The 14187-nt window shown below is 35.3% G+C and overlaps 1 protein-coding gene and 1 pseudogene across 3 annotated transcripts in view; both read left to right on the top strand.

The window, feature by feature from the left end:
* Positions 1–14187, top strand: part of Dhc64C (dynein heavy chain, cytoplasmic) — an 897235-nt gene that overhangs the window by 177878 nt on the left and 705170 nt on the right. The gene's annotated exons all lie outside the window — the stretch shown is intronic.
* On the top strand, positions 377–550 carry LOC149375149 (U2 spliceosomal RNA; annotated as a pseudogene).

The raw sequence follows: 14187 nt of genomic DNA, 5'->3' as shown, positions 1-14187 counted from the left end.
ATTGTAAACTACTGTAAGCTTTAATAAACAGAAATACTTATGTCGTTTTGCAACATAAGTACAATATGTTTATTTTTTTGGATATACTTCCGAACACGGTCAGGCACCAATCGAGCTGAAAATTTGTGTACTTATGTTTTTTAGGATGCTGATTACGAATATGACAGGCCCGTTTGGCGCAAACGACCCTGAATGTGTCAAATGACCATTATGACGTTAAAATACCGTCTATCATCGATCGATTTCAAAAGTTCAAAATCATTTGTGTGAAAGTCGAAAATTAAATTTAAAATATATTTATTATTCTCAAAAAACCAATAAATAAAGTTATATTTTTAATAGATCTAAAAGTCATAAAATTTGATTTTATTTTGCTATCGCTCCCCGACCATTTGACACAGATCAAAGTATATTATCTATTCTTATCAGCTTTGTATCTGATACGCTCTTAATGTAAGGGTTAATTGGGTATTGGGTTTTTATAATGGATCTCATATGTCACAGTTCGACTATCACTATACATGTGGAAAGTATATCTGATGGATCACATATGTTATTGTCACATTACTTTTTGCAAATGTTTTTTTTTTTCAATTTTTAATTAAAAACGTAGGTCTTTAGCATCATTCAGAGTGCACCACGAGGAGCTGCATGTCTACAATTTTAGGTTGCCCCTTCGATCCTCTGAATCCCCTTTCAGTCACTATACATATACCATGCATATGTATTCATTTGACACATTCAGGGTCGTTTGCGCCAAACGGGACTATCATATTCGTAATCAGCATCCCAAAAAACATAAATACACAAATTTTCAGCTCGATTGGTGCCTGACCGTGTTCGGAAGTACAGCCATTTTTTTTTTTTTTTATTGAATGATATTCACACTATTCGTTTGTCAATAGGATCGCAACAAATACGGACATTTTCCAGAGGCTTATGATACACTCAGATCCGTTCTTTTCCATGTGTCGATCAAGTTCGAAAAAAAGCCATAAACATTTAACAGAAGAAATGCTTTCCTTGCTAAATTTTGAAAAGGTAACAGCAAATGAATCTTCAAGGGGAAAAGTGAATAATGATTTGTTGATTGGAAAAAAAAACATAGGGAATGTGTCAGACGATCGAAGCGATAATGATTTTAATTATGAAGGGAATAGTAATGATGATGATGATGATGATGATGATGATGATGATGATGATGATGATGATGATGATGATGATGATGATGATGATGATGATGATGATGATGATGATGATGATGATGATGATGATGATAATGATGTTTAGAACAAAAATAAGATGTAAATTAGATAAAATATTTATACAGTGGAATTTTTTATAAAAATACCAGAAATATAATTCATAATAAAAATGGTGTGAAAGCTTCAGATAAAAAATATATCATGGTAGTTATGAATATGCCAACTAATTTTCTTCCAATATTCGTAAATGTTAACAGTTAATAAATCCTTCTCCCAGTGTGCGAATTCGTGATCAGCGACCCCAAAAACACCCGTACACCAAATTTGGTGCGAATCGGTTGATTTTTGAAAATTTTGTCGGCCATCTTGGATCCGCCATTTTGAATTTGGCAAATCTAACTACAGATTCGTAATCAGCGACCCCAAAAACACCCGTACACCAAATTTGGTGCGAATCGGTTGATTTTTGAAAACTTTGTCGGCCATCTTGGATCCGCCATTTTGAATTTCGCAAATCCAACTACAGATTCGTAATCAGTGACCCCAAAAACCCCCGTACACTAAGTTTGGTACAAATTGGTTGATTTTAACAACGTTTTTATGTATACACAGTAATGTGACTATCGAAATTCGCTATATATATACATAAAAATCATACATATACAAAGTCGTCACAGGACGGAGGGAAACGGATTCTTGAAGGTTATGGCCTTAGGAGTAAAATAAGCCCAAAATTGATGAAATTGATTGAAAATTCGTGTGAAGCACGAATTTTGATAATTTTTTCAGCGTTTGGGACCACTGTGCGTGGCCAGCCTTCGAACCAAGCGCAAATTTTTTGAGAGTGCGAGAGTGAGACTCGTATTGAAAAGGGTGTCCCTACGAAAAGAGAAGTGGATTCGCGTCTGAATTAGAATATAGGCGCACGTTTGGGAGACACACGGAAGGGGTATACCAAATGTGCGCCTACGAGGAGAGAAGTGAAAATGTCGACCAAAGCTATATAACTAAGTGCACGGCCAAAGGAAGTGACGACACGAGTTTTTCTCTCTTTTGGATGTAACCAGTACATGCTATGTATTAAACTGACTCTTGCTCTCGCTCTTGCTTCAATGTTCTCTATAAATCTTATTTATTAAAATCGTAGAACTAAATGGTCATAATTATATGCACAGAGTTTTGATTTCCAGACATTTCTTTTCAATTTCTTCCGTACTCTTCATATTTATTTTAAAACCCAGCATTATTAAAAAAAATTCAAATTCATTTCAAAATTTATTTTTTTAAGGATGGCAGTTTAGCTATAATCACCAATTTATCATTTTTTCTCGTCATTATTGCTTTAAACTGAAGTACAAGCTGCGGAGGTTATCAATGAACATTTGTGACTTCAAGATCCATCTCTTTCGAAGTTCCGGTAGCTAAGATGATTAAGATTTATGCCGCTGCTCGAATTGTTTTGCTATTTTGGGATCGATTCCAACTGTTAGCAGATTTTTTTTTTAATGCGGTTTATTATTGTGGTTTAATTTATTTCATTTATATTTCATTTAAATTTGTATACTATGTTGTAAACATTTTTTTTCTGTTACGTCAAAATAAATGTATTTTCAACGCTTACTCTATTAAATAATTTGTTAAGTTGATACTTTTCATTAGCAAGGCTGTTTCGTAAGTTGTAATAATTAAATAATTTTATAGGATATGTTGTAACATCGGTGTATCCACATTAATTTTTTTTCCTCTTGCTTCAAATCTTTCCGTGCCGATTTTAAAATACAAAACGCAAGGGCCAATGTGCATCTGCAAAGAGGTGAATCACCCACAAGAATGCTCGTAGCTAAGGTACTACGACCATGCATGACTCACTTACATGCACGCTGGCCCACGCTGACCGGAAATGCAAAATAAAATATTTTTCTACAACCATAGATACAAAAGTTTAACTGGGAACAGTTAACCTGAAATATTAAATGCAGATACAATGTTAGATAAACATAAGGTTAAACATTAGGATAGCTTAGAATTAATGCATAGAAATAAGCGAAAATATTATTACAAGCCAGAATCGTCACAAACAACCAGTACGTACTACACCACTAGCAAACAACTACATTACATATTAACTATAACAAATTTGGTACACAACATTAGTAACCTTCAAAGAACTATCCGATTTTTACCATTCAAGTTAGCAAACTCATAATTTACAGAGAAACCATTTTTTCATCGAATTAATAATTTCATAAACATACTGCAATAGTCTAATTTGTAATTTAGTTGATTGCTAACACTTTTTCCCGAATGTAAAGGAAAAACGGAAGATAACCCTTCCCTTTTTCTTGACTCGGAGAGAGAGTCCGTATGCCTGCCTCCAATAGGGGTAATAGAGTCCTGATTCCCCAGGGTACCACGAGACGACTCCCTCTCCAACTACTAGGAGCAGAAAAACATGTTTACCAAAATTATACCAAAATTCCGCATTATTTTCGTAACATTACAAACATTCAAACTACTGGTAAAACAAATTATGTTAACTCACAACAGGCAAAGCACTAGTATTCTAACAACTGCTATTCTTATTATCATTATTATGATTATTATCATTGCTATTAAACCTATTATTATTATTATTGTAATTATTATTGTTATTACTATTATTATAAATACCACCGCTAATTATAACTTAGTGCGGCCGCAGCCACCGTTTTGGCGCTTAAGTAGTAGTATTAACTAACAACTCACCGATCGTTTGTTCACCCTAGCACCAACCGAATTGTTAAGCGATTTTCACCGCTCTTTTTGCAATGAGCTTAGCTGAACGAACAACTGATGGTTAGCATTAGTAAATATTAACAATACCTTGTTGTTATGTTAAGGTTAAAATATATTTAAACTCTGTCAACTTTTGATGTAAAAGAGAAAGGAAGGGCATGAGTAAGTGAATCACCTTCCCTTCTCTTGATGCACAGAGGAGAACAAGCCGGATGTGGGATGTGCCAATTTCTGAGTGGCTAAACTAGAGCAGTTCTAGCCAATTAGATTTTCGGCTATTGTCTTTTCTTCAAAATTTTCCCCCGGCAAGTTTGCCTGCGTTTTTTGAGCCAACGTGTGACCGAGGTCCGCTTCTCGCAATAAAAAGGCCCGTAGGCCCAGAGGAAAATCAGTTTGCAGTTCGTAGTTCAGAGTTTGACTCGACTCGACTCGGCTCAACGATAGCCCTTCAAAGTGGACTGAGTAGTAAGAGTCCGCCTCTACAACCCAGTCTACTGCGAAGTGAGGTAAAGCAATTCAGTTTGGCACGCGAAATTCGACGATACCCTTCGAAGTAGACTGAGTAGTGAGAGCCCGACTCTGCTACAACCCAGTCTTCTGCAAAGCGAGGACGCAGTCGAATTTCGCTACCACCCTCGAACGATCAACTGGTTGCCAGAGTCCGTCTCTACTGCCACTTGATCTTCTTCGAGAGCGATTATATCCACGCTGGTTCAACGTCTGTATAGCAACTTTCACGTTTAAATAAAAGTAAGTGACCACATATCATATTCTTTCTTTTGACCAAGTGTTTCCTTTTGCGCGAATACCATTACTCGCCCTAGTATTGGTACCCGTGGATCACCGGGAAGTATAAAGTGTTTGTTTGCGCGAACGCCATTACTCGCTATAGTATTGGCACCCGTGGATCACCGGGAAGTATAAAGTGTTTTGTTTGCGCGAATGCCATATTAATACCCGCGGATCACCGGGAAGTATAAAGTGTTTGTTTGCGTGAACGCCATTACTCGCTATAGTATTGGCACCCGTGGATCACCGGGAAGTATAAGGTGTTTTGTTTGCGCGAATGCCATATTAATACCCGCGGATCACCGGGAAGTATAAAGTGTTTTTCGCGAACGCCACTACTTGCTACAGTATTGGCACCCTTCGGTCACCGGTGATAGCAAATTAGCCACGGACAATCCGTAGCCCTCCGTGGTAATAATACTATCAGAATAATAACGAACGATCGGATTAAGGCAAATACCTACCGTGATATTAGTGTGTCAAGGTCAAATTACGTACGATATCCTTACTCGTGACGGTGTTAACAGTTTTTAGATCGTGAACGAGGTATACACCGCTCTTGACAAAAGAAAGCCGCGAGCAAGTGCATCGGAATATTGCACAGCAATCAGTCTTAGTCGCGTGAAAGAAATTGTACCCCTTTTTGAGTAACGCGCCTTTGAGCTGAATTACCCTTTTAACCCCGCGTCCCACCTACGCGCCCAGTGTGAATCCCGAGCTATTGAGCGAAAGCTTAGGCTCAAATAATACGTTGCGCCGACGTAACATAGAAATTTTGGAAGCTCCGGAGGGATATCACTGGTCTTGTACTACTGCACGGTTATCGGGTACTACCTTCTTTTCTCGCGTTCTTACTATATTTTTTTTTTTTTTTCAACTTTTTCTTATCCTTAGCACGCAAACCGCAATCAGGCCACTCTGGCAAAATACGTGCGTCGGAGCGCTTTACAGTGCCCCTGAAGCGCATTATTTTGTTAAGAGCTGACTGAGCGGATAGCAGCTGAGTCTAACAACTTCAACCTTTTTCTTATTCTCGTCAGCAAACCGTATTCAGCCCACTCTGGCAAAATACGTGCGCCGGGGCGCTTGACAGTGCCCCTGAAGCGCATTATTTTGTTAAGAGCTGACTGAGCGGATAGCTGCTGAGTCTATCAACTTCAACTTTTTCTTATCCTCGGCACGCAAACCGTATTGAGGCTAACACGATAAAAATATTTAATAAAATTTTGAGGTTAGATTCTTCCCTCATTTTTGGGTTTTAAATTTCAAAATCGATATTTCGAAAAGTATGACACTTGTTTTTTTAATTTTTTTTTTTTTTTTAGCTCAAAATATGGACGTTTGAATATTTTTTGTCTCATGATGGACGCAGTTTAAATGTAATCGCTAGAGGGCGCTAAGTGATAAAAACCACAGTTTTTACGTTATATCTCGTTCCATATGATAAAAAAATGTGAAAAAAATGTATTTTAACAGAAGTAAAGGCGCCGCATACGATCTCAGTGTCAAATTTAATGAATTCAAAAAGGTGGATCCAATATGGCGGCCATCATTTTTAAAATTAACGAATTTCGAAAACTAAAAAGTGTCATTGTAATCTACGTAAAATTTGAAGTCGAAAATGTTTTTTACAAAATTTTCCTAAATTGTGTTATTTTCGTGAAAACTAACAGTAAAGATTTGGTATTTTTCGACTCGACAGATTTGGACAATAAGAGATAATATGAACATGAATTTTTGAACGGTATAATACGTAGGTTATCCTCGGTTGTTAGGGTCACTGATTACAAATCTAGTCTTGGGTTGATATAAAATGCGGATCCAATATGGCGGCCAGAATTTGTGAAATTAACAAATGTTACGAATAGTAAAATGTAGTCGTAATCTACATTGAATTATAAGTCAAAAGTATATCTTGCAAAATTTACGTCAATTGCATAATTTTGAAACATTAAATTTATAAAGATTTAAAATTCTTTTACTATATAGAATTGCATGATAATAATTATTTTAGATAATTGTGGGAATGTGGAAGTTAATGAATACTAGCGTTTTCTTTGTAAGTATTATTTCTTATTTTATTCCTGAATAAGTAGCTCCTTTCTCATAATCAACACTGCACAGTAAATTAAAATATTTTAAACTTTTCAAAAGTAGAAGAGAGTGAATGAGTCTTAGCTCCAACGTATCCATCATTCAAATTTATCAAGCTCTTTCTATTGCGCAGAGTCTATTTCGGAGCTATATCTTGCACTATGTGAACAGGGCAAACTTTGACCATACGAAATAGAAAAGTCCGCGCAATAGCTCTGATTGGCTCTTTGTATTGCGCAAATTCTATCCTGCAGCTCTATTACGCACCATGTGACTGCAGCCTTAAAGCGTTTCAGCGTTAACATGAAAAGGGACCTTTAGACTTATATATCTGCAGATATCCTGCAGCATCAAATGGCCGACGCTATCCAGTATAAATCTTATAGGATGAGGCAACCAATAAGCGATGATTCCACGTTTGTCCTATTACTACCTTGGAACTCAATAGCGCACAGTTCATACAGTTGCGAAACATCTTAGCACATGACGTAACCATACTGAAATTAGGACATTGTATGCTGTCTTGCACCTTGCACCACGCCCTTTCTTACTAGAAAGTAACTAGCATCATGGGTATGAGCAGACTATCATAGGACCGCTACTGATTGGTTGCCTTATCCCATGAGATTAACACGGGATTGCGTCTGCCATTTGTGACTACAGCTTATATATTACATAGATAATATAAAAGTCTGACAGCTTTGTCCGCTCACTCCGTCGAAGCTCACTAGTCCTTTCGACCAAGGAGATCTCGTGAACTAGCAACCGGCCATATTGTAAAGCAACCAATCAGGAGATATGCAACATAATGTAAACAAAACGTAAAAAATAAGCGTGCACTAACACTTGGATATATGCTTCACTTGTGTGTTATTTTTGATCCGCCATTTTAAATTCCATCAACCCAACACTAGATTTGTAATCAGTGACCCTAACAACCGAGGATAACCTACGAATTATACCGTTCAAAAATTCATGTTCATATTATCTATTATTGTCCAAATCTGTCGAGTCGAAAAATACCAAATCTTTACTGTTAGTTTTCACGAAAATAACACAATTTAGGAAAATTTTGTAAGAAACATTTTCGACTTCAAATTTTACGTAGATTACAATGACACTTTTTAGTTTTCGAAATTCGTTAATTTTAAAAATGATGGCCGCCATATTGGATCCGCCTTTTTGAATTCATTAAATTTGACACTGAGATCGTATGCGGCGCCTTTACTTCTGTTAAAATACATTTTTTTCACATTTTTTTATCATATGGAACGAGATATAACGTAAAAACTGTGTTTTTTATCACTTAGCGCCCTCTAGCGCTTACATTTAAACTGCGTCCATCATGAGACAAAAAATATTCAAACGTCCATATTTTGAGCTAAAAAAAAAAAAAAAAATTAAAAAAAAGTGTCATACTTTTCGAAAAATCGATTTTAAAATTTAAAACCCAAAAATGAGGGACCAAACTAACCTGAAAATTTATTTCAATATTTTTATCGTGTTCTACGGAAAAAATGCTATCGAATTGCTATTTTTTTTTTTTTTAATACGCATCGATTGGTCTACAAAATTGAGAATTTTGCCTTCAAAGAAAAAATTCCAAAATTGTGACCGTCGCTGACGGCAAGGGTGTTGGCCAAAAAATCTAAAAAAATTCCAGTATTGTTCTCTAATGGAGTACTATTAATTTCCAAAGTTAGGAGGAAAAAAATTTTTTTTGTCTCCGTTCACGTGGAATGCCCCAAATATATTTGTTTTGACGTATCAGAAAAAAAGTATTTACAACGTTATATATACATTCAAGTAAAATATGAATAAAATAAATTAAACGAGAATGTTGAATTGCATAAAAAGAAAAAAATCTGCTGACAGTTGAAATCGATCTCAACATAGCAAAAGAATTCGAGCAGCGGCAACAACCTTAATTATCTTAGCTATCAGGATTCCAAACGAGATGGATCTTGAAGTCGCATATGTTTTTTGATACCCTTCGGAGCTTGTCTAATAGTTCATAGTAATTATAATAAGGAAAAAAAAATTAAATTAGTGGTTATAGTTAAACTGCCATCCTTAAAAAAAAGCTAAATAATTTTTTTTTAATAATACTGAAAAAGTATTATTTTGGAATTAACAAAATAAGTATTAGAAGTACAGAAAAAATTAAAAAAAACTGTCTTGAAATTAAAACTTTGTGCATATAATTATGACCATTTAGTTCCACGATTTAAATCAATAAGATTTATAGAGAATATTAAAGGAAGAGCGAGAGCAAGAGTCAGTTTCATACATAGCATGTACTGGTTACAGCCAAAAGAGGGAAAAACTCGTGTTGTCGCTTGCTTTGGCCGTGCGCTCAGCTATATAGCTTTAATCGACATTTCCACTTCTCTCCTTGTAAGCGTACATTCAGTATACCCCTTTCATATGTCTCCAAAATGTGCGCCTATGTGCTCATTTACACGCGAATCCACTTCTCTTCTCGTAATCGTACGCTTTTTGATATAGTTTTGGCACTCGAAAAATTTGCGCATGTTTCGATGGCTAGCCGTGGTAAGTCGCTCCGATTAGTGCCAAATTGTCGTCTGGCATAGTAGCATGGGCGTTGGCAATCTCTCTACTTATCTCTATTGGGGCTTCTCTGGATATGCTGATTAGCGTCAATCCGATGCTTTTTCAGAGAGTGCTAGCTTAACCGGCGAAGAGTGGACGTCTTGAAGAACGGAGTCTTTTCCGGGGAAAGGCTACACAGTGGCGAGTGGACTCTACCTATGCACCGTTGCGCAGAGATTGTTAGCTTCACTAGCAAGGTGTTTTATCGGAGATACTTCCTCTTTGCTCATGTTTGATAGGTATGATATCAGTTGGAGGATTAGTAAGTGGGTGTGAAAATACACCCCCACACAGATGTGGTGAGTAGTTGGCCCTCGTAACTAGGCCAATAAGCTGCCGCGGTAACCAGGTTATAAAACAAAAATGTAAAAGTTGTCGCCAATAGCTCTTAAAAACTTCGGTGCCCAACTCTTAATTAAACAGTAATTTAGAAAGCCATGACTTAACTCTTAAAACATTTTGTAATATATTCATATATGTGTCATTCTACAAAATGTTGCTTATTTTGAAGACTGAAATAAAGAAACGCTAAAAATTTATTTATTATATTGCTAGAATATTTTTTTTGTATTGTCCGCGACCAAAACGAGCTTAACTTTTTTTGGGCCTTGCTGGATCTGCACGAAAAAAATTTTTACTATGTCGTTCTTGTTTTATTTTAAAAAAACAAAAGCGTTACGCTTTTACTGATAAAATCTCATTAAAACTAAAATAAAAGTGCGCTTCATAATATTTGACTTTTTTCTCGTATTTATATCATATTCTCACTATTAATATTTGTACAAGCCACTATCCGAGTCGATAACGCAACATTAAACAAATATGCAATGTGTTTTGTTTCGTTCCAGTGTAGCGTTATAGTCTCTTAGCAAAAAAAAAAGTAGTGTGGGCTCTTACAAATACGTCGAAAAATCGAGATAGTAACGCACCAAGCAAAAATTAATGCTCGCTATTGAAATGAAAAAAGCGGAAAAAATCCCGGCAGTATCTTTTATTCCTGTAGAGTACAAAATTCCCTAATTGGAAGGCCTAAGCTCAGATGCGTGCATGTGTGAGAGCATTGTGCACAATATCCACACGATATCCATTGACTTTGCCTAAAAGGATGAAACCTTATACTTTTTTATATTGTGGTTCGAACTAATTTTTAATTTTAATATTTAGCAGTGGTTAATCAATAAATTAATTTTTAAATGCATTATAAGTTACATGCCTACGTAAATAATTACTTATATTATTATTTAAAAATAGTAGGTTGGAAAAAAAGTAAATTCAATTCTTTTCATGTTTTGAAAGTGAATTTGTTTATATAAATTTCGAACACTAATCAACAATATATGTGCCGTTTCGATTCATAACCTTTTCCCACTTTTCTGGTGAAACCATAATTCTGTCACTGTAGAACTTCTGAGATTTCTGGGAAAAAGCTGAGTCAAATGATTTTTTGTAATCCTCTTTTAAAGCCAACTGTACACCGCTAACAGAGTTCTGCAGAGACCGAAACAAATGTTAATTGGATAAGGCAAGGTCTATGCATTAAAATTTTACAGCCAAGCTCTCTCAATATTTGCCGAGTCACTAAAGATATGTGTGATCTAGCGTTGTCGTAATAAAAGACAACGCCTTTTTTATTAAAAGATTCTGGCCGTTTTTTTATCGCCTGCTGCAATCGCATTAGTTCTTGGCAGTAGAGAGTCGAATTGATTGTTTAACTAGGTTCGAGTATCTTATGATCAACAATTTCTGTTCAGTCTCACTGAACACTCAGCATCAACTTTCTTGGCGTCAACATATGCTTTCCAACCGTCTGTGAAGCCTCTCCGGGCTTTGGCCACGATCTTTTTTTAGAAATAAAAAAAAGCAAAACATGAAAAAAATGACCTAGAATCTCCATTTTTTAAGCACAATAACTTTTGCCTGAGCACACAATTAGAACTTCTTTTACATCTATAATGTTCTATAGACTTAATTTTCAAATGCACCATAGTATGGCTTTATTAAATAAATATTACTAGCAATAAGCGACTTTCACGTAATCTATTTGGAAAACCGAAATTACTTTTTCCCTAGCCCAATCTTATGAATAAGAATTTGAAAATATTATTTATTAAAAGTTTTTAGTTGCCGTTTTCTGTATGTTCATAAGTCATCATACAATTTTAATAAATTTTTTTTTTTAAAGATAAATAGTTGATTGTTTATAAAATTTCTTTAAATTTTTTCAAGCAGTTTTTCATTTTTCATTTTTCATCTTCCTCCCACTAATGAATTATGCATACGAGGTTCTATGAATACATTAATTAAATTTCATTGCATCATAGTCTTTCAACATTTTTTTATTTGTGACCAAGGTGGTTTTTTGAGTTAAGGATGTTCATTACAGTTAGCGAAAGAAAAGTTTAGAGAGATTAAGATAGAAAGTAAACTCAGCAACGCTTGCAATCGTTTCGTAAGTATAGATTTACCTACGCACAAGCTTTTACGCATATGTCACCCTTCCTTATTATTTTATTAAAAAATTGGATTATGGATTCATTTGAAAATTTAATATGCTAATCTGCACGGGGGCATTCTTTATCACATTGAAATTTATAATGTACAATTTTTATTTTTATTATTTGTTTCCTTTTTTCTTAAAATAATTAATAAAAATACATTAAATTGGCCAAGTTGAAATTTAAAGAGTCAGTGCGAAGCATATAATGTGTGCTGTCAAGTAAGGGCAAGTAGTTTAATAAAATATACGCAAGGATTATCGGCGAATATGTATAATCGATAGTGTGCAGAGAGATAGCCGCAGATTACGGCGGCAAATCATCTGCAAGACGGTTATAAAAGGCGCTGACGCCCGGGGAAACACGTTCCTCCAGCGAACCTGAGATACGGAGATCCGCAGCCTACCCAGACCTGGAACTCTCTCGTGCACGATTACTAACCACGACGTGCACGAGTCGAGAGAGAGAGAGAGCGACCACGTAGTAGAGATACTAGGGATAGCGATGGCGCGGCGCTTCTTAGGCAAAGTAATTGGATATATTACTAGAGCTTTGCTTCAGGTACCCCAGGTCCCGAGGACGATCTAGCCGTACGTGACTCTTTCAGGATAGGCATAGAGCCCAGGACTAACACTCCGTGGCCATACTAATCATCTGCCCTAGTCCAACCAAGTGTACGTAGTAAAGAATTTGTGTGGCAAAATTAGAAAATCCTTAAAAACATAGTTTGGCCAAATTTGAAGTTAAAAATATAATTCAGCTTGTATCCAAGCGAGAAGTTTAACTCATCTCAGAGTGATTCGCATCCTTTGAAATAAAATAGAAACTTTTTGGTTGTTAATTTAAAAATTGCGTTAATTATTAAAATCAATATAAGTGAAAAGCCCAGTAATTAAAAACAAAATTTCCTTAATAAAATAAAAGTGAATAAATTTATGAGAGAGAATAATTAATTGTACTTATTTGTCTAAACCTACCCCTCCATAGATGATTGCAAGTCCTAATATTACTTAAAGTTTATTTGAGAAGGTAATTATAAGTAATTTTGTTATTTAGTTTATAATTTAATTAATCGGAAATTTTCATTGTTTTATGTCTTGCTAAGTTTATGAGTCGATAAGAAGTTGAGTTATATAAAATAAAAGTAAATTTTAACGTATAAGAATTTTATCTTTGCCCAAAGAGATATAAATAAATTTACTTACAGTAAGGAGTAATTACCAAAGAAAAAAATAAATAAAGCAATAATAAAAAATAATCGCTGTATATAATGCAGGGATTAATATATCATTCAACACTTAATTTAAATTTAGATGAAAACTACTTTAAGATGTTTTTCTTCATAGAATGGGCAACCCGAGCAATTTCGCTCTTTTACACTGGGCAACGAACCCATCCTCCAACATATAATTAGTGATGTTGATTGTGTGTTGGTTCCTAATTTTAGAGTTTCCCCGGCACAGATAAAATTCTTAGCCATTCCTTGACTATCACCAACTAGTCAGGGTTACACTCGAAGAAAGTGAGGTCATAGATCTAATAGTATTCTCTCGTACAAAAAAAAATTAGTATAGTTAAGGTGGCTTGGGTGATTGGTACCGTACCTAAGGTAGGGTGCCATAAGGGCCCCTAAAAGTTTAACGCTTTTCATTCGTGTGGTTAAAGGAACCGCTTAGAAGTGCTCCACGAAGAATTAGGGAACTTTGAAGCAGTAGTATTAACCACCAATAATAAATTTAAGTTAGCTCTGAGAAATACAATAGTGAGTAAACTATAAAAATTCTAATCCAGTAAGGATTTCTAACGAACCTTTGTGAACCCTGCTTAGCCAAAGTTAAAGAAAAATAACATTAACTAATACAGTTAAATTAAAAGTAGAAAAAAACTAAAAATATCTTAAAAATATTAACTAAACATTAGCATAATAATATGTTACTTTTAAAAATTCAATAGTTTTCTAGTTAAAAGTTTAATAGATCGACGAACAAGCATAATCGACGCTGTAAAATCCTTACCCTTCTTACCTGCATGTGCATTCGTACGTTACTCCCATGAAAGTAAAAGGCAGTGCTCAGCATCGGAGCAGTCATTCTTCGCTGTAAGTTAGTTGGGAGCATATCAGCTGCAGCAGAGATACCAAACTTTACTTCGCATGCACAGAAGATGATGTCCATAGCTTTCCTATGCTGCTATTCCTTTAAGAGACCCTTTCAGTT

Source organism: Copidosoma floridanum, unplaced genomic scaffold (genome assembly GCF_036245765.1).
Source record: "Copidosoma floridanum isolate Cflo_tuat_1 unplaced genomic scaffold, Cflo_Japanese_pri ptg000011l, whole genome shotgun sequence".
NCBI lineage: Eukaryota > Metazoa > Arthropoda > Insecta > Hymenoptera > Encyrtidae > Copidosoma > Copidosoma floridanum.
This window is presented reverse-complemented; position numbering and strand designations above follow the sequence as displayed.